Here is a 21888-nt window from a genome sequence, read left to right as displayed (position 1 = left end):
TCTGTGGGGTAACCTGAGGAGAGCTGTGCACAGGAGGTGTCCTCACAATCTGACAGATTTGGAGTGCTTTTGCAAGGAAGAGTGGGCAAAGATTCCCAAGATGAGATGTGCCATGCTGATAGGCTCCTACTTCAAAAGACTGAAGATTGTCAAAAATTAAAAGGTGATTCAACGAAGTATTAGTTTAAGAGTGTGCATACTTATACACTCACATTATTATATATGTTTTCCTGTTATTTTTTTCCTGTGTAATATATGATTGTTTTTCAATTGAATTGTACAGTTTATATGTTAAAGGTGGAAAAATTCTGAAATGATTTATCTTAGTCTGATTTTTCTGCATCTCAAAGATTTAACGGGTATGTAGATATTTTGTCTCCACTGTGTGCATGAACATTTCCATTGAACAGCTCAAAGAAATTATTCCAAATTGAAAATAGAAAAAAAACCTAGGATTACGTTTTTGCTATTTAAGTTAAAACATTTCTGTAGCATTCTCCATCAAAGATATAATAAAATTTGGCCAATTTAACATCATTAAATGCTATCATTAAGAACTAGGAGTCCACGAAACATTTTAGCACATTGAACAATGTATTTCAACCTATTTTATACACCTTTGTTGTGAACTATAATAATAAATATACAAAACTTTGAAATAAGAAGAACCTTGAATTCAGAATTTAACATCTGGTAGCTGAATTCAAAAGTAAACCTACTAAGAAAATATCAACATAGAATGTACTACTTTAATTCAATAAACAAATGTCTTGCTGTAATCAACCACCGCTGAGATTGATAAAAAAAACATTGTGTTCTTTCTAAGATTACCTAAATTTCTACTGACAAAAATGGGTTTTAGAAATACTGTCAAACTTCACAAATGTTAGGGGAATGCAATATCATCCAGAAAAAGTTAAACAGCATTTCCTTTCATTGAAAAATATGTTATATTACTTCTTTTATTTTGTTTATTTATTGGTTCAGTTTATAAGTGAGTGGATTGTGATTGTGGCAACTAAATAGAATTAAAATAAAGGACAAAACCAGTAAGTTAAAAACAGAATAACCTAACCAGAACCTACCCATAGTCATTCAATTCCCAACCATTATAGGGAAGTTCATCTAACACCTTGGCCAAATACCCAGAGAAAAAGTCAGGTATTTTAAGAATTTACAAAGGCCAAAAGAATGATTTGTCTAAATCTCAGAAATATGCTGTTCCAGAGGGCAAACAGTGTAGCAAGAAGGGATATCTCAGGGGTCCCAACCCCTGGGCTGAGGCCCACTATCAGGCCTTGAGCCATTTGGAACTGAGCCACAGAAGTGGCAGGCGACTGCATGGGCATCCCACTTGCGCAAGCACTGGGTGAGCGCGTGCCCACACATTCCATTTACATGAGTGGTGGGTACACATGCTTGCCACTCACACAAATGGAGCTGTGTGCGTGCCCACCACTAACACAGTACCATCCCCTCCCCACCAGTCCCCAAAGCTGGCAAGGTTGGGGAACTCTGGTATATTTCATATCTTCCACTTAGATGACACTTTTCTAAAGGGCACCCATTGCATGCTCATCATTTTGGTCTTGTGGGATAGCCAGAATTAATTTGAAAAAGTTGGTCCACAAGTAACCCAGTCCTTTACCATGAAGGACTTTACTGATAATAACCAATATCATGAATTGCACCTGGAAGCCAGGGTAGTCCATGGAGTAATTGTAGTGTGTCCGCGTACTAAAATGCACCCATCCATTACATTCTGCCACAACAGTTGCAGCTTTCAGATTAAGAGTAGTCCCATATAGAGTGTGATATGTAGTCAACCTGGAGTTGACTAAGGTGTGAATGAGTAATCTTTCCTCCCCAGTCTAGAAGCAGACACAATTAGTACACAAGATGTATTTGTGGAAAGGCCCTTGTGGCATTTTGTCACAAATCAGCTTCAGTTTATTCCCATTTATCCTGCTCTTTCTATATCTTACACAATAATTGGTAGTCTTGTTTAATATTGTTTTTCATTGTTTTCACAACACTTAAAATACCATTTAAGCAGAATTGGTCTCATAAATTCTAACATTGAATATAAAGCATCAGAAATGTATAAAAATTGGATATAAATTCTATGAAATAAGGATCTTTCATTGTACTGCATTAAGAAAATGGTACAGGCCTCCATCTATTAAGCTCTGATTTGTTTGTAAATGATATTCTTATTTAATCATGATCAATAAAAAAAGGAAAAATGATGACTAAAATACTGCAAAATGTAAAGGTTATTAAACATTTTAATTACTTTTAACTTCAAGAATTACTTTAATTCTTTTAACTTCATTTATGCATAGATTTGTTACATGAAATATAAATTGTATTGTCTGTCCTTTTATTTCTGTGAGAGCTGATGCTGCTCTCTTTCTTGAAAACTGTTGTTTTTCTGCAAATAACAGGTGATTACTTTTTATTGTCAGGCTGTGAACAGTGAACCTAGCAGCATGTCCCTTGCATTATTTTCTCCATTAATCAAAGAAGTACAGATTTTCAAAAAACATGTCCTTGTGAGAAGATACTATAATTGACATTTCATTCACTAAGTGTTTAAACTTTCTAAGCAATCTGAGGCAACTACAACCCCTGCTTTGGTGCCAGCTGTGTATGTTGCCATGGGAACTCAGTAGGGACTTAGCTGCTGATTACTGTTCTAGGGACCACACCTGGCTTATTTGCATTCAATTTAAGTTGAAGAAATTTCAAAAGAAGAAAAGGGGAGCTTAGATTAGCTAGTGAGTTGCCAAAAATGGATTGTCATTTTGACGCTGCCAGTTTGGACAACAAAAGCTATTTCTTATTCATCAGAGTTTTTGGCAGTCTCATCCGTTCTTGGAATTTTGTAGATATCATGGTGGTAGATGTTGGTACAATTTTGATTACGCTTTGCATTCTCCTGTATCTTTCTTTTATTAAGCAAATTCATTTCATCCATTGTAGAATTGGTGATTTGATGGGAAATACTTCCATGGGGGGGGGGGAAACCACTCATTCTTCATAAATTTAATTTCGTATTAACAAAAGCTTAAAAAGTGAAAGAAGAATCTGCATTTTACTTCTTACAAATTTTATAAAAGAAATATGAGAAGTTGACCTATTCATATGTCAGTTGTTAACCCAAGATATACATGGGTTTGCTGATTCAGAGATCCACTTCACTCTTCTTTTCCCAGTCAAAGATGTTACATTGGAGTTACAAATGAAACCAATGTCTTAATAATTAAAAGAGACAGAAATAACAAACCATAGAGCGATTTGGATAACTTTTTTTATTTTGGTTTTACAAAAGAGATGTGTTAAACGTATTAAGGAATTTCTGAGAAGAGACAAAGAGAAAATGAAAATAAATTATGTTCTGGGATACTGGGATTTAAAGAGATTAAAGATTAAGATTTTTAAAAGTGAAGAGAAGATATACAAAGTTGGTTCATTTGATCAAGGATAAAATATGCACGTTCCAGTCCTTTATCCTAAAACAAAATAATTGTGCAGAGTACGCCCAACTAACCAGCCTGACTAACTGAGATGAAGGAAGCTGTAAATCAAAAAATTTTGTAAGGAAACCAGGTTGGGAAAATGTGCTGTGGAGTCCTTGGTGCCCTTAGAGCAGTGGTTCTCAACCTTCCTAATGCTGTGACCCTTTAATACAGTCCCTCATGTTGTGGTGACCCCCAACCATAAAATTATTCCTAAAACCTTTGAAAATATGTGTTTTCCGATAGTCTTAGGCGACCCCTGTGAAAGGGTCATTCGACCCCCAAAGAAGTCCCGGCCCACAGGTTGAGAACCACTGCCTTAGAGCTTAGTTACTTGCTTGTCCATCAGACGAGTACAAACACAGTACAGCAACCAGAACACCAAAAAAAGGAAATAGACCATCTTTTGAGGAACATATGTTCAAGATATTTTCAGCATCTGTTCGAGAACATCTTCCAACAAAATGAGTACCTGTGGAACTTTATCAAAAATGACTGACCACCCAACCCAGTAGAGCACAACCAACACAAGCTATGGAAAGAATAATACTGCTATACACCAAAAACATCTCAGAAATAACCAATAGACTATTATACCTACCTAGCATCTCAGTAGCACAAAAACCAGCTACAACCCTCCAAAATTTCTTAAGTAAACCAGTGGCTGAAGAAGAAAAAACAGAAGTCATCTACAACATACACTGCAGTATAACAGCCACTCTGTAAGACAGACAGTCAGAAGATTAACAGAGTGCATCCATGAACACCAACTAGCAGTCAGAAGGCACAACAACAGATAGGCTCAATCATAGTTTTAGCTGGGAAATCGAGCATTCTGGATCAAGGTAAATTAAAAAATACTGAAGAATTCCTGGAAGCTTGGCATTCAGACAGATCAATAGGCATATGGAGATGAACTACATTTACACTCCATTTAGGACAGAATTAAAAAAAGGAAACAAAAGACCAGGACACATTTCTTCCAGCAACCAATATCCAGATAAGTAGGTATTAACATCAGACAAATAAGCAGAAAACAATACTCTAATCAAGGAGCTACCAAGGGGGAAAAACACCCTTGACACAGGTCAAGGTATTGTATAAAACAGGGAGTGAAGCCCAGATTCATTTAGACTGATGATATTACCTAGTTTGGTAATGAAACATCCGTAAGCAAACAACACACTCAGAGAGGACCAAGAACTCCCCTATTCAACCCTAAATTATATACTATATATTCTCTTCTATTGGAAAGTGAGTATTTGCTAATCTCAAATTAGTCTTTGATGTTGATTTAGAAAGTAGAAGTTAGCCATTGGTAAAGTGCTGCCCCTATACTGTTAAAAAAAGATTAAAAAAAACAATCTTATTTTTCACAATTGCTGTGACTTTGGAAATGAACAGTAGGATTACTGAAAAAAGACACTTATTTTTGACAGCTAAGGAACAGCCAAGTAAGAAAATAGATATTACAGCTAGTCTTACCATTTCCAGAATTTAGTAAAACTGAAAATGAATTGCCAGATGGGAATTATAGAAACTAGGCATGCTAATTTAGCATATCTTATTTGCATGATTAGCATTGCTGTTTTGCATAATATGTAAATTATTCTGGCTTGGGGAAGTTGGGATGTGACAACCATATCCTCTCAAAAGTGTGAAGAGAAGAAATATCAAGGAAAGAATTGTGATTGAAGAATTGCACTGGATAATGCTGAATGGTTTGTTACAAATTCTGTTAACCTACAATACAAAGTTTATGTATACAGGATCATACAGGGCATATTTCTTATTGTCTATTGCCATTTAGCACGTAGGCATGAAGGTAAATAAGTATTCATTTCCTTTTTCCTCTTCAGTTTTTCAAACTAAATGGGGAAAACCCGTTTCAGTGGTTTCCAATTGCTAACATTATTTTAATAGGCATTTCTCTCCTAGAAAGAAATTATTTTTCAGCAAGTTTCTCTCTTGTAGATTCCTAAACAAACCTCTCATATGTGCAAAAGGTCTCGAGCAGTTTGGGAAATTTAATTTGGATCTTTTTTTGACTTTCACATATTCGGTTTATTTAATTCTAAGTGTAACATAGACATTTATAATGAATAGAAGGCTGTGAAGAGAGCAAAATAAGGCAAAAGGACCTACCTGAGACAGTAGCAGTGCAGTGCAAAAGGAATCCATAGGTAAAAGGACTAGAGATGAATTTTGGAGAAAACTAGGATTCTGAATAAATACAATCCAGAGGAAAGAAATATATTCTATTAGGTATAGAAATAGATTGGTGACATAAGACTATGTCCTATGACATTCATTCATTCTTTGATCTGACAGAATGAATGACAATGATGCTGCTTGATAGTATTTGCTTGAAAAGTCTTTATTTCTACTAATGTTTTAAGTGGTGAAATCCTTGATGCTCTCTGAATTTGGCTGTTTGCTTGCAGACGTTTTGTTATCCAACTAGGTAACATCCTCAGTGCCAGTTTTAATGTTTTAATCATAAGTATAAATATGTAAGTCCACCAATGGAATGTATCTAAAAGCTTGCTTGATTTGATTATGATGAAAGATCAATATAATTAATGAAGGATAAAAAATGATGAATACAAGAGAGATAAGTGATGTCAGATGTGGGACAGACTATTATTTTGCTATTATCTGGAGTCAAATTTGGTAAAAAACAAAAAAGAAAGAGAAAATTGTGAAACAAACTTGGACTAGTAGTGTTGCATTTAATTAACAAAAGGAATTGATCTGCTCTTCCCAAACAAAACTTTCAATCTTGCTTTGACAAGACTTCTGCTCTCAGGTAGGGTTCCTACTATGCTTCAGCAAATCAGTTCTGGAATTCTTCATTGAGAACAGGACTGTAGCTCATCAATGATCCAGTTGTGTGTGTAGAAGCCAGTCTTCCATACCCAAAGCTGTATCTCTGTTTATACTTGCTGGGGATGCCTTCATGATTATTGCAGTGATTCTTAGCAGCAGTCTCAACCATCTCCTGAAAGTTGCTTGGGCCTTTGTAACTTTGAACAGTAATTACATGAATTGTTACATGAAGTAAGTCGAGAGCTACTTACATATTAAAGGATTCCACAGAAGTATATAGAGTAATATTAATGGGAGATATGAAAAAGGATGTTGATAGAATGATGAGAGAAAAAGTATGTACAATTTTTTGATTGTTGCAAAAAACGAGGATGACAGAAAGATGCCATTCTGAAAGTACTAAGGTTAGGATATCTAGTTTGATTGTTTTATGAAGATTTTGGAATGTTATCTATTTCCTTATGTAGATTTTATTTAAATACTTTTAATTCTCAAGAGTCACTTTGATTGCAGCTGATAGCAATATTAAATATATATTGAATAATGTAGAAAGAAAAGATAGCATTAAGGCACAATCAAAGAGAGCAGGAAAACCTAGAACATTTTGATGGAATTAACCAATTATTTGGAAGTGAATAACAAGGACCTTCCAATGGAATGAATAGAATTAAAAACATAAGTGATGAAAGTATGGGTTGAAATAAAATTGAAGAAACCCTGGAAGGAATATTTTAGATATTGATATGGGAATGATAGTGATGTGTCAAAGTGGAAATGAAACAAATATTTTAAAAGTTTGCATGTAAGAAAAGTGAATGAAAATGAAGTCATAAATGCTGTAAGAAATGGTAAGGTTTGGATGTAGATGGTTTAACAGAGAAATATAGATATGGTTTGTTTGGAAGAGATTGTGTCATCTGATCTAACAAACATGGTGACAATGACCAAAATTTGAAAAGTGCACAATATTACATGCTCAATAGTATATATGTAGACAAGGTTTTTATATGCATCAAAATTGTTTAAAAATATGGATTTGAGAAAGTACGTTTATTGTACATTTGTCAATTTAGAGAACCAATATGATAAAAGTGAATAATGCTGAATTAAAGAATATTTTGCATGAATATAAAGAAAAATTGCTGAATGTGATAAAATAAATATAGCAATAAATGGAATGTTTGTTGAATGATTCAAAATTGAGCAGGAAGTAAGATAAAATTGTGAGATAATGTCTTGGTTGTTTTAATATATTTATACGTAAGAATAAAGAAGGCATATGGCTTTGCCTGGAGCTATGAACATTTGTGGACTTTAGTATGCAAATAATACTGTGTGCTTGGCCAAGAAATTTAATGATTTGCAACAAATAATAGGATGTAATAATGAACATAAATCTCAAAATTGTTGTATAGAATCCTCACATATTGACTGATGGTTTAGCAACCATTTGAAATTATGAAGGTTTCAGAAAGGGTGCTTCCAACTGTTGCAAAATGTTGCATCACCCTCCCAGCGATCACATGATTGCGATCTGGCTGTGATGGCTCAATAGTTAAAATTCTTGTTAGCTGGAAAGCTTTGGCCTAGATTTGAAACCCAAGTACTGTGCGATGGAGTGGAGTCCTTTTACTTGTCCCAGGTCCTATCAACCCTGCAGTTTACACCACTTAAGAGGGAAGGTAGCAACATTCCGTGTCCTCGGCGTGTAATCATGCTGTCCACATGAGCATGGAGATGTCTTCAGACAATGCTGGCTTTCTCAGCTAAGAATTGGAGATGAGCATTGTCCCCCGAATCAGACGACTGGAAAGAGGAAACCTTTATTTTTACCCAACAGTCACATGATTGCAATCTGGGTGCTTGGCAATCTGCACTTACAACTGGGTGCTAAGCACTCCGTGATCACAGGATTGCCACTTGCTATCTCTAGAAAGTCATTGTGCAAGATGGCAGAGAAGTTTGCAAACTGCTGTTGCATGCTGAGAGGGCTCCCTCTCATCTGCTGTTGCGTGCTGAAAGGGCTCTCTTTCATCTTTGGGGCCTGGATGAAAGAGGTGCCTGCCATTTTGTTGCTTGGATGTCAGTAGCCCAAAATCCCTCTCTCTAAGTCTCTGCAGAGAACTCCACAGATGTAGAGAGAGAATGATGCCCAGCTCTGTGCTTTCTTGAGATTGGCAGCCAAAATTCAAGCATGAATGCAATCCAAAATCCCTCTCTTCCCACCTCCATAGAGTGCTCTGAAGGGACAGGGAGAAACACCCAGCTCCATACCTGCTTGAACCTTGGCAGCTAAAATAAAGGCATACATAGAGCTCAAAATCCCCCCCACAGACATGGAAAGGGATACTACAGTACTAATTTGATGACCTGTGGGATTATTTTACAACTGCAACTGGGAATGCTGGCATCGTGGGTTGTTAAGTAAAGCAGTCCATGGGCATCTCACTTAACAATTGCTTCACTAAACAACCAAGACTCTGGTCCCAATTGTGGTCATTAAGGGAGGATTACCTGTATCAAGGACCTAGGTGTTGTTTGATCAAGCTAAACAATTACAAATATAGATGAAACCAAATTTTAACAGATGGGAATGGTTTATTAATACCAATATGGTAAATTGAAGATTACATCATTGTAGCAATTTTAAGTCATTTCCTGAATGATGTCATGCAAAATATACAACTTGATATGATGTAAATCAAAATTTCACATGAATAAATTTTAAAAAAAACTAGAACAAGTAGATGAATATGTGTGTGTTGGTAGCATATTTACTAAAGATGCAAAAATTGAGAAATTTTAAAATGTACCAATACTGGTATTAAATTAAGTGGCAAGTGGTTTGTTGTGAGGAACAAATGTCAAAAGAAGCAAAAATGGCAATGAATGAGAATGTACTTTTGCTTAACTTTGATATCTGAATATGAAAGTTGGATATGCCAGGAAAAGCATAAAAAGAAATTGAATGCAATAGGAATGAGGTACTTAAGAAATGTGTGTGGTAAAACAAGAAGAGGTAAAGTCAAGAATAAAGGAATGTGAATGAATGTGGACTGAATACAAAAGTGAATGGCCGGTATGAAAGAATTAGGTTATTTGTTGGATGGGGTGAATAAGAATTGAATTGCAAAACAAATCTATTCTAAGAAGAGTGAATGGGTTAAGAATGGAAAGACTGAGAAAATTGTAGAATGGTGTTGTTGAGATCCTAAAAGAGAGGTGAGATTCAAAGAACAAAAGAACAATGTGTGAAGCAATGTATGGACATAGAAGCAAAGATGGTTTGCAAGGATGGAAATGTATGGAAAGGTGCAGTGAATGATGTTGGTATAAATCAGATTTAGCTAATTTTCTTTTTTTAGCTAATGAATCAAATTTTCTAAGCATGCTATTTCTTATAGCTATTTATATTTTCACAATGTTGCTTATTCCAAAAGGAAATAGCTGTAACGTGTGTATGTGTGTGCAGGGGGAGGGAGGGTTTCTAAATTCTCAGGATATATAGTTGAGAGAGCAAAAAATTATCTACTGGTATACCCTAAACCTGGGTTCTGCAACCTTAAACACTCAAAGAGCCATTTGGACCCATTTCCCACAGAATTTCCCACACCGGGAGCCACAAAACCTGGGTGGGCATGGCCATCTCAATGTCACTCACTTCCACCCAGTCACATGACCTCCTTAGCCATCCTATCCAGCCACAAAACCATTCTCTGTCTGTCTGTCTCTCCCCCTCTCCCTATCTTCCCCCTCTCTGCCCCTTCTGAATCTCTGTCCCTCTCCCTATCTTCCCCTCTCCCCTTCCCTCTCTCCCCCTTCTCTCTCCACCCTCTCTGTATCTCTTCCTCTGCATCTTCCTCTCCCTATCTTCTCTCTCTCTCCCTCTCTCTGTTTATCATTGTGTGTGTCTATGTCTCTATGTCCACTCTCTCTGTGTATCCCTCCGTGTGTCTCTATGTCTCTCTCTCTTTCCCCCCCCCTCTGTATGTGTGGGTGTGTATGTGTCTGTCGTCTCTCTCTTTCTCTCTCTCTCAGAAAGCCGCGGCTGGGCCAAGCCAGCAAGCTCTTCTTGGGGCATTTCACTACTCCTTTTATTTTTTCTTTTTAGAAATCCGGGCTGGCTGAGGAAAGATTGCCAGGAGCGGCAGAGGCTTCCCTTCGAGTGACCAACCTCCTTTTTTCCCCCCCTCCACTCGCAACCCCCTGGCCGGCTGTGGCTGAGCTGGGAGCATGTGCACACGTGGGGAGATCCTCTGCAACTGAGCGCCAAAGTGCAGCAAAGGCACATGCATTTAAGGAGGGTCTTAAGAGGATGCAACAAAATGCCGCTTCTCTCCTGCACTGAGGCTCTGGTCATTGCCTTGCCGTATCATCCCCCACCTCCGGCAGCTCTTCGGCTGAGCGCGGGGGGCATGAACTCCAGTCCGAAGTGGCAGGAAGTGAAGGCTGCCTTATGCGCAAATGTGGCGTGAAGGCAGGTACAGGGCCTCTTCGCTCCTGCACTGTCCGGCAACCCTCCTCCTCTCGTGACCCCCTGGCCAGCTGTGGCTGAGCTGGGAGCATGAGCAAGTGCAGGGAGACTCTCCTTAAGCTAGCGGCTCTCCCCACCCGTGTGACTTTCATGTGGTTTGGCGCTCGCTTGAGAGGGTCTCCCTGCACGTGCGCACGCTCCCAGCTCAACCACAGCCGGTGTCACGAGAGGAGGAGGGCCACCTGAAGGGAAGCCTCCGCCGTGGCTGGTGATCATTCCTCAGCCAGCCCGGATTTCCAAAAGTATCAAAAAAAGAAATAAAAGGGGCGAGGGGCAGGGCCAACCAGTGATGGGACAGGGAGCCGCAGCAGAGTGCCCAAAGATCCGCATGCAGCTTCGGAGCCGCGGGTTACCGACGCCTGCCCTAAACATAAATACATACATACATGCATACATGATACATATATACATAAATCTAAGAACACTTTTGAAGTAAATATGTCCACTTCCATTTTGTTGGATTTATATTAACAGTTAGGCATTGTATACAGAATATCATTTGATTTTACTTTCTTTTGTGAAGTATGCAAACACATCTATTACAATAGTTTTAATATAGAGGATAAAACAAACGTAACTAATTTGTATGTGAATGTTTGACAAAAGAGGTCTAATTAAAAAAAAAGCTTTCTAAAAGCAAAAGGCATTAATAAAATGAAAGCCTATATATAAACTTTCTTATACATAATAAAATAAAAAAGAAGTTCATGTATTTTTTTTAAAAGTATAGATTGCTCAAATCATATAGGAAATTGAGCTTGAATGCTCATTCTAGTTAGAAAAAAATAAATCGAGTTAAGGATAAGAATAGTACAGAATAGCAGAATGAATTATTTGTAACTCTTCTTTGACAGAATGTTAAGCAGTTATACTTGTTCACCAGAGATTCTGAGGGACTGAAGAAAATACTGATTGAATTATACTATACTGACAAAAATAGAAAATGAAAAATGAAAATGAAAAAATGAGGTTGATATTAAATAAAAAGACAAAATAGTAACAACCAGGGTGTTTAAATAATCCATTCTTAACTGTGAAAGTAGTAAATTGTTTTGTTTGCTTTCAAGAATAACTATAGATGGACAATGTGCCAGAGAAATAAAGTAGCGATATATTATAGGGAGGAAGATAATAGCAAACTTAGACATAATCATGAAGGATAGGTTAGTTCAGTGGTGGGTTTCTACCGGTTCGCCCCAGCTTGGGCGAACTGATAGTGGCAATGGCAGGAGGCTCCGCCCACCTGCCCAGACATCATCACAGACACATGCGCATAAGCGCTCCACATGCACAGTCCCAATTCCAAGCCAGTAGCAAAGGTAAGTGGAACCCACTACTGGGATAGTTCAATGACATGAAAAATCAGAATTATTAATGTTTTTAGTGATGATATATAGCTATAAAAGCTGAACATTGGGAAAGAGTGAGGGATAAGATACCGTATTTTCCGGCGTATAAGACGACTGGGCGTACAAGACGACCCCCGACTTTTCCTGTTAAAATATAGGGTTTGGGCTATACTCACCATATAAGACTACCCCTCTTCCAACGCACACCAAATAAAAATTAAAAAACATCAACTGGCTCACCCACAATGTAAAAGCAGCTGTGCTAGACCCAAAATGGCCCCTGCAACAAGCAGGAACCTCACACAGCCACAAAAAGCCCAAAAAAACAACTTTCACACTTTACACACACACAACACAACACAACTGGCTCACCCACAATATAAAAGCAGCTGTGCTAGACCCAAAATGGCCCCTGCAACAAGCAGGAGCCTCACCCAGCGACAAAAAGCCCAAAAAAACAACTTTCACACTTTACACACACACAACACAACACAACTGGCTCACCCACAATATAAAAGCAGCTGTGCTAGACCCAAAATGGCCCCTGCAACAAGCAGGAGCCTCACCCAGCGACAAAAAGCCCAAAAAAACAACTTTCACACTTTACACACACAAAATTCCACATACAGCTTTGTGAGATTTTGTGTGTTTGTGTAGTTAGAGTGAAACACTACAGAAGCACACTAAATCTCAGAAAGCTGCACAAATATTATTTTATTTTATTTTTATTTTTATATGAAAACTAAATTTAAAGTGGGGAAGACTACAGATATCATTATTAGGTAGAATTGCGGCAATAAAAATGAGCATATTACCCAAGTTATTGTATCTATTCCAAACGGTCCCTGTTAAATTAGATTAAAAAAATTTTTGGGAGCTCAATAGCATCATCAGAAAATTTATTTGGGAGGGAAAGAAACCAAGAATAGCAATTAGGAATTTACAGGACAAGAAGGAAAGAGGGGGTTTCGGATTACCTAAATGGGAGTTATATCAAAAAGCTGCAAACCTAGTATGGCTGAAAGATTGGGCAACTCTGAGAAATAAAAGACTGTTAACTTTAGAAGGGTATGATCTCCAGAAGGGTTGGCATGCATATCTCTGGGATACTGGGAAGAAGATGAAAACTTATTTCCATAGGCATAAAATAAGGGAGATCTTGATACAAATATGGGGAGAGATGAGACAAAAGCACTATAGGAAAATTCCGAGATGGCTTTCCACCATGGAGGCTATAATATATCCAAATATATTAGAAATGGGTAAAACGGTCAGATACAATGAATTATTAGATGGGGGAGGGAATCTTAAAACAAGGGAAGAATTGATGGAACAAGGTACTTCTATAGACTGGTGGCCATATAACCAAATTAAATCCAGATATAAAAAAGATAAGGAGGAATTTGGCATTGAGATGAGCATAAATGGATTTGACAAGATATGGATGGGTACGGATGACAAAATTCTAGCTAAATTATATAATTACTTATTGGAGTATGATATGGCAGAGGAAGTAGTTAAAGAACCGATGTTAGCATGGGCCAAAAATATCGGACAGAATATAAATCTGAACGAATGGGATTCAATATGGAATAATAATCTTAAAATGACAAAGGCGACGGCTTACAAGGAAAACCAATACAAGCTGTTTTATAGATGGCATATGGCCCCAGCTAGGATAGCGAAGATCTACCCCAATTCGAGCCCTAAATGTTGGAAATGTGACCATCAACAGGGTACTTTCTATCACTGCTGGTGGACTTGTAATTAGGCACAAAAATTCTGGAGGATATGGATGTGGATTAGAGAAATAATAAAAGAAAATTTTGATTTCGAACCAAAAGCCTTTCTCCTGGGAATTTTGAAAATTGAATATGCAAAAAAGAAAAAGTACTTCATTATACATATTCTGACAGCCGCTAGAATTTCCTTTGCCCAGTATTGGAAAGAAAAACAAATACGACCTCAAGAACATGTTATTGGAAAAATACTGGAGTGCGCCGAAATGAACAAATTGACTTCAGAAATTAATGACAGAGAAGATTCGGAATGTTATAGCGTGTGGGACATGTGGTACAAATGGATGGGGAAAAAAAATAAAGAAGGAAATAGAGTATAGAGATTAAGTATTAATTAATCAACAAAATCCATGGAGAAATGAACAGTATTACATTTAGTCTTAGAGATTTGAGCACTATTATCTTTAAATGTTTTGAAATTAAATTTAGCTTTAAGAAACAATATCAAATAAAAGACAAGTAATAATGCATGTAGATGTATATATGTATATATTTGCACCAATGAACCGAAAATGTATTGAATGTATCACTATATGTTATAATAAAAATCAAATTAAAAAAAAAAGAAAACTAAATTTAAAACTTCCTAAACTTTAAATGGCTAGGTCTAAAAAAGAACAACTAAAAAAAAACCCCAAGTAACTATTTTTTTAAAGATCCCAAAGGGGAAAAAAACTTACCCAATAGAACAGGGGTCTCCAACCTTGGCAACTTTAAGACTTGTAGACTTCAACTCCCAGAATTCCTCAGCCAACTTTGTTTTGCTGGCTGAGGAATTCTGGGAGTTGAAGTCCACAACTCCCTGCCTGCTTGATTGCAGGCAGGGAGTTGCTTGCTGATGGAATGGATTCAGGCAAGCGAAGCAAGGCAAGCGTTGCGACTAGCAGCTAAGGTAAGCAAGCTGGAGGGGGAAAACTTTTTTCCTTTTACATGGCTCTGGCGATCCCAGCTGCGTTGCCTGATTAGTCAGAGCTTGGATCGCCAGAGCCATTTAAGGCTCGTCAGCCTTTTGGGCTGGTCTGCCTGGTTACAGGAGAACGACACCCGGCGTATAAAACAACCCCTGACTTTTGAGAAGATTTTCATGTGTTAAAAAGTCGTTTTATATGCCGGAAAATACAGTAAATGCTTGTGATTTGGAGATGGTAAGGAAGACTGCTATGAACTATGGCATCAATTAAACAGATCTGGAAGAAAGAAACCTTTTGAAGCAGTAATTAGCAAGCAGCACTTCGTATGCCTTGGCCATTATGTAAGTAGAAGTTGACTGGAAATAGTTCGCCTTCAGAAGTTGTGGGTGCTCCAACACTGAAGGCTTTTAAGAAGAGATTGGACAGCCACTTGTCTGGAATGATATAGGGCAGGGGTGTCAAACTGGATTTCTTTGAGGACTGGATCAGCATTGTAATTCTCCATGGGGCAGCCGAGGGGTGGGAGACAGGATGGACACCTCCTGCAGCACCTTGCCAGCCAAAATAGGGCACATCAGACCAAAAACGGGGCATGGGGACCTGTTTTGGCTGCCAGAGGCACCGCAGGCCGGTTCTTTGCTATTTCCAGGTCAGCCCCACAGGCCAGATTTAAGCACCGTGCGGACCTTGAGTTTGACACCCCTGATACAGGGTCTCCTGCTTGAGCAGGAGCTTGGACTAAAAGATCTCAAAGATTCCTTCCAACGTTATTCTTTATGTTAAAGAAGGGAAAACAATGGGTAAGATGAATGGAAAAAGACAAGAATTTTACTAAAATATTCCTAGAAGAGCTGCAGTTCGTATCAGGAACAGATAAAAATAGATAAAAACAGATAAAAGAAATGCAGGGCATTTCTTACTGATATATTTGACCCAACATCATGATACTTATACCTAAATAAGTAATTAAAGCTATCAATAATTTGTGATCATTTTATTGCACTGCCCTGAGTTGCTCTGTGAGAGAAATGGGCAGTTTTTAGATGCTACCATTTTTAAATAAATGGCCAGTTTTTAAAGTAAGTAAGTAAATGGGACAATCTATTATGTCATTTTCCACAAAACTTTAAATTAGCATTCTATTTTGGGAGAGAGTCATCATTCCATATATGTGTTAAATATGTATTTCAATACACTAGTAAAAATCCACTTGTATGGTGGCCTGAATATTCTTTTCAATAGCTACAGAAAATAAAAGTAGGAGAGTTGCATTTATATTCTTATGAGCTTTCCATGATTGTCGACCGTGGGAATTAATGTTCATTAGTTACAGGATTCTTATGTTTCTTTGTTCCCCCTAGAGCAGTGGTTCTCAACCTGTGGGTCACGACCCCTTTGGGGGTCGAATGACCCTTTCACAGGGGTCACCTAAGACCATCGGAAAACACATATTTTTGATGGTTTTAGGAATAATTTTATGTTTGGGGGTCACCACAAATGGGGAACTGTATTAAAGGGTCGCGGCATTAAGAAAGTTGAGAACCACTGCCCTAGAACTTCAATAGCTCTACTTTAACTTTCGTTGTTGGTGAGCTTTTCACAGAAGAAGAAGGGATATGTTGCTTTGGGTTTTTTACTTGCCAAGGTATTGAGAGATGGCATGTTATTGGTTGATTAATTAGAGTGGAGCATGGTCATTGGTTCTTCTTTATAAATCTTTGTTTTGAATTTAGTAAGTTTTCACTAGAAGTAAGTAAATTCAGATTGCAAGTCCACCACTACTACCATCACCACTAACTCCCCACACCGCCACCAGTTTTTCTTTCTCTTCAAATGTATTGGAAGTCGGACCGGTGGGGATACCTTCACTTTCATTACAGTGCTGCCTGATTCATCATATCCAGTTATTGAAAGCAGATACTTAATATTTGTAACTAGTTTGTTAGCACAAAATCAATTAAAACGCAATCCACAAAAGGGATAAAAATCAGAAACAAAACAATTTTCCAAAGAGTTAAAATATTCAAGACCACAACATGCTTTGTGATAGAGTTTTAAGCAGGTCCCAGCTGCTATTGATATGCTAGATCCATGATGGCGAACCTATGGCACGCGTGCCAGAAATGGCACGCAGAGCCATTTTTCCAGGCATGTGAGCTGTTGCCCAACTTATCTGCAGCTGCGCATGTGCGCATGTCCCAGCTGGTGTTTGGGCCTCCAGTGCGCATGCATGCAATTCAGGGGACCCAGCTGGTCTTCGGAGTTCTGTGCATGTACACGAGAGTACTAGTGCGCAGCACAGGCATGCACAGATGGTGTTCACGCATGTGTATTGCACATGTGAAAACCACACGCATGCGCAGATGGTGTAATTGTGTGCGCAGCGCACGGGAGAGCTGCATGAAACCGTGCATGTGCAGATGGTGCGATTGCGTGCACAGCACATGGTGAGGCATGTGCATGAAAACTGCGCATGTGCAGATGGTGTGGTTGTGTATGCAGCACACAGTGATGCATGCAAAAGCTGTGCACATGCACAGATGGTGCAGGTGCACGCAAACCACATGGGGAGGAGCTGCACGTTAGCGCAGATGGCACATGCGCACACAAAGCATGTACCTGTTCGGCGAGTAAAAGGTTCACCATCACTGTGCTAGATCATAAATATCTATAATTTGTCCTGTTTTGCACCCCATAAGATTCTGCTTTAAGTTGCTGACAAATAGTGGAACAGTGGAAAATATGGATAAAATTATTATTGTGCTATACAACTGGTATAGGAAAAGAAGGACCAAAACAAAAACATCTGAGGTAAATAAGGCTCTGTGACCCTTTCTTAAATGATTTGCTACTAAGTAATCCTTAGTAGCAAGTAAGCTTTTAGAATAAAAGGGAGTTGCTGAATATGTGAAGGAAAATAAGAAATAGAGCATAAAGTACCTTACATTCTTTTTAAGATGGTATCAGGTTTTAAAATTAACTGCTGCAACTAATCATTTAAATGGCATCAAGACTTTACAAACTTGCCCTTTACAATAATACAGTTAATTGCTTGAAGAGAATGGCCAAAAGATTGAGATATGTTGGCATAATTGAAGTTTCATCGTTCTTTTCTTTTCCCCAGCTTTTTATAAAGGATATTTCCATATGGAAATTAATTATAAATGCTTTAAATAGACATCAAATTACCCTTGTCCTGAATTAGTTTCAGAAATTATATCTTTTTGATATGTAACTTCGTTTGATAAGTCCTTAGATTGTGTCCCAAAGCAACAGCTTTGGCATTAAGAAGTTTTTGTGTTTAAGGAAAGGAATATAATTGTTGAAAATCAAAAGTGTTGTTAAAGGCATCTGGAAAATACATTTCTGTCAATATTGTATGGCAGAATTCTTGAAAAAATATGGGCGGGGAAAATGATTCTAGAGTTATGCTAAAATGTACTGTATGTGTGTTTTCCAATCCCTATTCAACATATATTTTAAAAAATTGTGTAAATGATTTGAATTGAAAGGAATTTATTGCTTATATTAATTATATTACTGTGTTTTCCCAAAAATTCCTTCCGGAGAAGGGCAGTATAAAAATTTAAGTAATAAATAAATAAATAAAATAAAATAAAAATAAGACCTATCGTACAAATAAGATATAGCTTGATTTTTACGTGTGCATCTAATAAAGCCCTACCCCAAATATAAACCCTAGTTAACACCTCACCCAGTCAGTCCCACTGTCTTGTTGCATGAGGTGAGGTGAGATGCATACATAAAAATCAAGCTAGGGTGGGCGTAGGGGGTGGAGCTGTCCCATGTTTCCTGCACCGGCTTACCTTAGACCTTATCAGCTAGACCTCCCACACCCTGACACCTGTTGTGCCATTGCGTGACTTCTGCAGCCACTTGTGGCCAGATGCCACGTGCATTGTGCTGGTGCCGCCGCTTGTGGCAGGATGCCTTGTGTCGCGCTGGTGCCACCGCTCGTGCGCAGAATGGCACCATGTAGCCTCATGGCAGTATGCCGCATGACTCATCGCGCCGGTGCCACTGCTTGTGGCAAGAGGCCGCATGGCGCATCATGCAGATGCCGCCACTCACAGCAGGAGGCCGTGTGGCACATCACGCCAGTGCTGCCGCTTGTGGCCAGATGTCACCTGTTGCGCTGGTGTCACTGCTTTTGTGCAGTACGGCGCAGTGCGCGACATGGCCTCCTGCCATAAGCAGTGGCACTGAGCCATGCTGCGTTTTGCCATGAACGGTGGCAGTGGCATGAAAGTTAATGTTTTAGAATGGCCAAGTCCTGTCCTGTCCTGTAAAAATTTTGTGGAAGGATCTGAAGCAGGCAATTGATGAAAAGTAGTCCATTGGCATCCCTCAGTTGACGTCCCTTCTGTAAGAAGGAATGAGCAAAAATTATCTTCTGCCCACAAAGATAGAAAGAGCCTCAGTAATATTATAAGGAGTACCAGGTCTTTCTACCTTCGGAAACATTACTTCTCATTTCTCAGTAACTGCACAGAAAGAAAAGGTGAGAGGACCCGCATGGTTGTGGAAGTAGGGAAGCCACTTCCAGGAGAGTGGTGGGCCCCGGTAAATGTCCAGGCATTCTAGAAGTGGTGGGGCATGGATAACTTGTGTGCTAGTGGGCCTAGCTTGCTAATGCCCCCACCCATGGTAGGTTCCCACATGTTGATGGGCACTAGGTCTCTCAGGGCCTCTCTACCCCCTGAAGATCCCACATGGTAGTTTGTTAAGGCAAGTTGGGATTGTGGGGCTCAAGTGAGTAACTCGCTTAACAACCAAAACAATTTATGACCTAAATTCTGGGCTCAATTGTAGTAGTAAGTCAAGAAGTATCTGTAGCAGAGGTGGGTTGCCCCCGGTTTAGACCGGTTCTCAAATAGTAGTAAAACCGGTGGGAGGCTCCATCCACTGCCCTGGATGTCGTCATTGACAATCTGCACATGCGCAGAAGCAAGGCACGTAAGCGAAGCGAGTGCGATCCCATTGCGAACCAGTAGTAAAGGTAAGTAGAACCCACCCCTGATCTGTAGTAACTAGAAAGTAAAAACCTAATATAAGAGTGATAGTTACAGATGTTGATGAAAGGAAGGGTAATTCAGAACAACTCATAGCTCTATATAACATGTATTAATAATAGATACAAGTAAAAGTGAAACAAAGTAGACTTAAAAACAAGAAAGGGTCTAAGAAAAACAATGGAATATGAAAAAAGTAGTACTGGATAAAAATCTCCTACATAGTGTTAACATCAAATATACGGCTTAGAAGATATTTCCTACTTTCAAGAGCTTCTTGTACTCGAGTCATTGCCAAATTGGAAATATACTGTTCTGATGCAACAGAACTGATGAACCCACTGAAATATGCCAAGCAACAGAAAAAGAATCAGTAAAGACTCTAACCAAACTATGCCAGCTAATCTGGAGAACAGCACAGGCTGCCAAAATATTGGAAAAGAACATTCTACATTATAATGCCAAAAAGGGATTTGTACATTATCCTTAATACCACATACTACCAAAATAATGCTTAGGGTTGAAACAGGCACAACTTTGGGTAATAAATTCCTGGTTTTATTTATTTTTATTTCTTTACAAAAATTAAAAGAGATAATGCTTTTCCTACAGTAGTATTTAAGTTGTTTTATTTTGATTGAAAAACATTTAATTGTTGAAAAAGATGGTCCCATTTAATTAAATAAAAACTATAGCTCCAGTATGCCTGACTTACCACTTACAGAGCAAAAGTATTTTATGTTTAGATTCTCATAAGAGGTGTGTCTTCTATGAGTTATAAGATCCTGTGAGCTGTATTTTTTTTTTTTGTTTTTTTGTTACTTCATATAGCCATATGCAACCACAGGATACAAGTAATCTCTGAGTTATGACAGTTCACTTAGCGATGGTTCAAAGTTACGACATAAACCCCCCCCTCCCAATACTTACGACACATGTTGCAGCACCACGGCAGTTGTTCACATTAAGAACTGTTCTGACCCAGCTCCCCAAACATGACAAACACTCTGAAGTTAACTCAAAGCTTCCTTTATTAGGCGTGCCGGCAGCCCCGGCAAAAAGTTTCTCTCTCAGGCTAACAAGTCCATCCAGCCAGAAGATGAATAGTTGTCTGCCACATCTATTCATCTCTGCCCCCCTGCTTTTTATCCCCGGAGCTGGAGTGAGGCTTCGCTAGCAGCAGTGGCTCTTCCTTCCCAAGGATTGGCCCATGGATTTCCACTGCTCTCCTCTTCTGTGCATCCACGCATCAGGCTCTGGACCTAGCTGTTCCTCTTCTTCCTCATCAGCCACCTCCAGAGCTGGGGGCTGTTGATTCGCCATTTGAGGACTGATGGATGGCCCAGGCTCCGTCTCTCTCTCTCTCTCTCTGCCAGCTCCACACCTTCTTCCCCCTCAGAGCTCTCAGGTTGCCTTGATGCTGACCCTGACTCCCACGCCTCCTCTACCTCTGATTCAGCTGCTGGAGGGACTGGCGGCCGACAGACCACAGCAAGAATGAGCACAGAGGCTCTGCAACATTCGCTCTGCCTATCCCCCCCTCCCCCGGGTCTCTACAGGCATTAAACCGGTGGATACTCATCTTGTGAAGATCTAGAGAGCCTTCGGTTTCCTGGCCTGTTCGGTGTGTCAGGCCTTCGATGCATTTGCAGAGAATGAAGGCCTAAGATCATAAGATCATGTGAGATCAGTAGCCTGTGCATTTTCATCGGCAAAGGTCTCAAGTCTTTTGCTGATGAGAACAGAGCCTGCAAGGGGTGCATGCATCCCTCCCGGCCTCATTCTCATCGGTAAAGGCCTTTCCTCAAGTCCTTTGCCGATGAGAATGAAGCCTGGGAGAGGCACACATGTCCCTCTGGGCCCCTGTTCTCATCGGCTGAGGCCTTTTCTTTCCTCAAGTCTTTTGCCTACA

General features: G+C 39.0%; 1 protein-coding gene across 13 annotated transcripts in view; it reads left to right on the top strand.

The window, feature by feature from the left end:
- POU2F1 (POU class 2 homeobox 1) overlaps positions 1–21888 on the top strand; it is a 121774-nt gene that overhangs the window by 44305 nt on the left and 55581 nt on the right. The window lies entirely within an intron of this gene.

This window comes from Pantherophis guttatus, chromosome 5 (genome assembly GCF_059756535.1).
Source record: "Pantherophis guttatus breed Tessera chromosome 5, ASM5975653v1, whole genome shotgun sequence".
In the NCBI taxonomy this organism is placed as follows: Eukaryota; Metazoa; Chordata; class Lepidosauria; order Squamata; family Colubridae; genus Pantherophis; species Pantherophis guttatus.
Note: the sequence above shows the minus strand (reverse complement) of the source record. Positions and strands in the feature narration are given on the sequence as shown.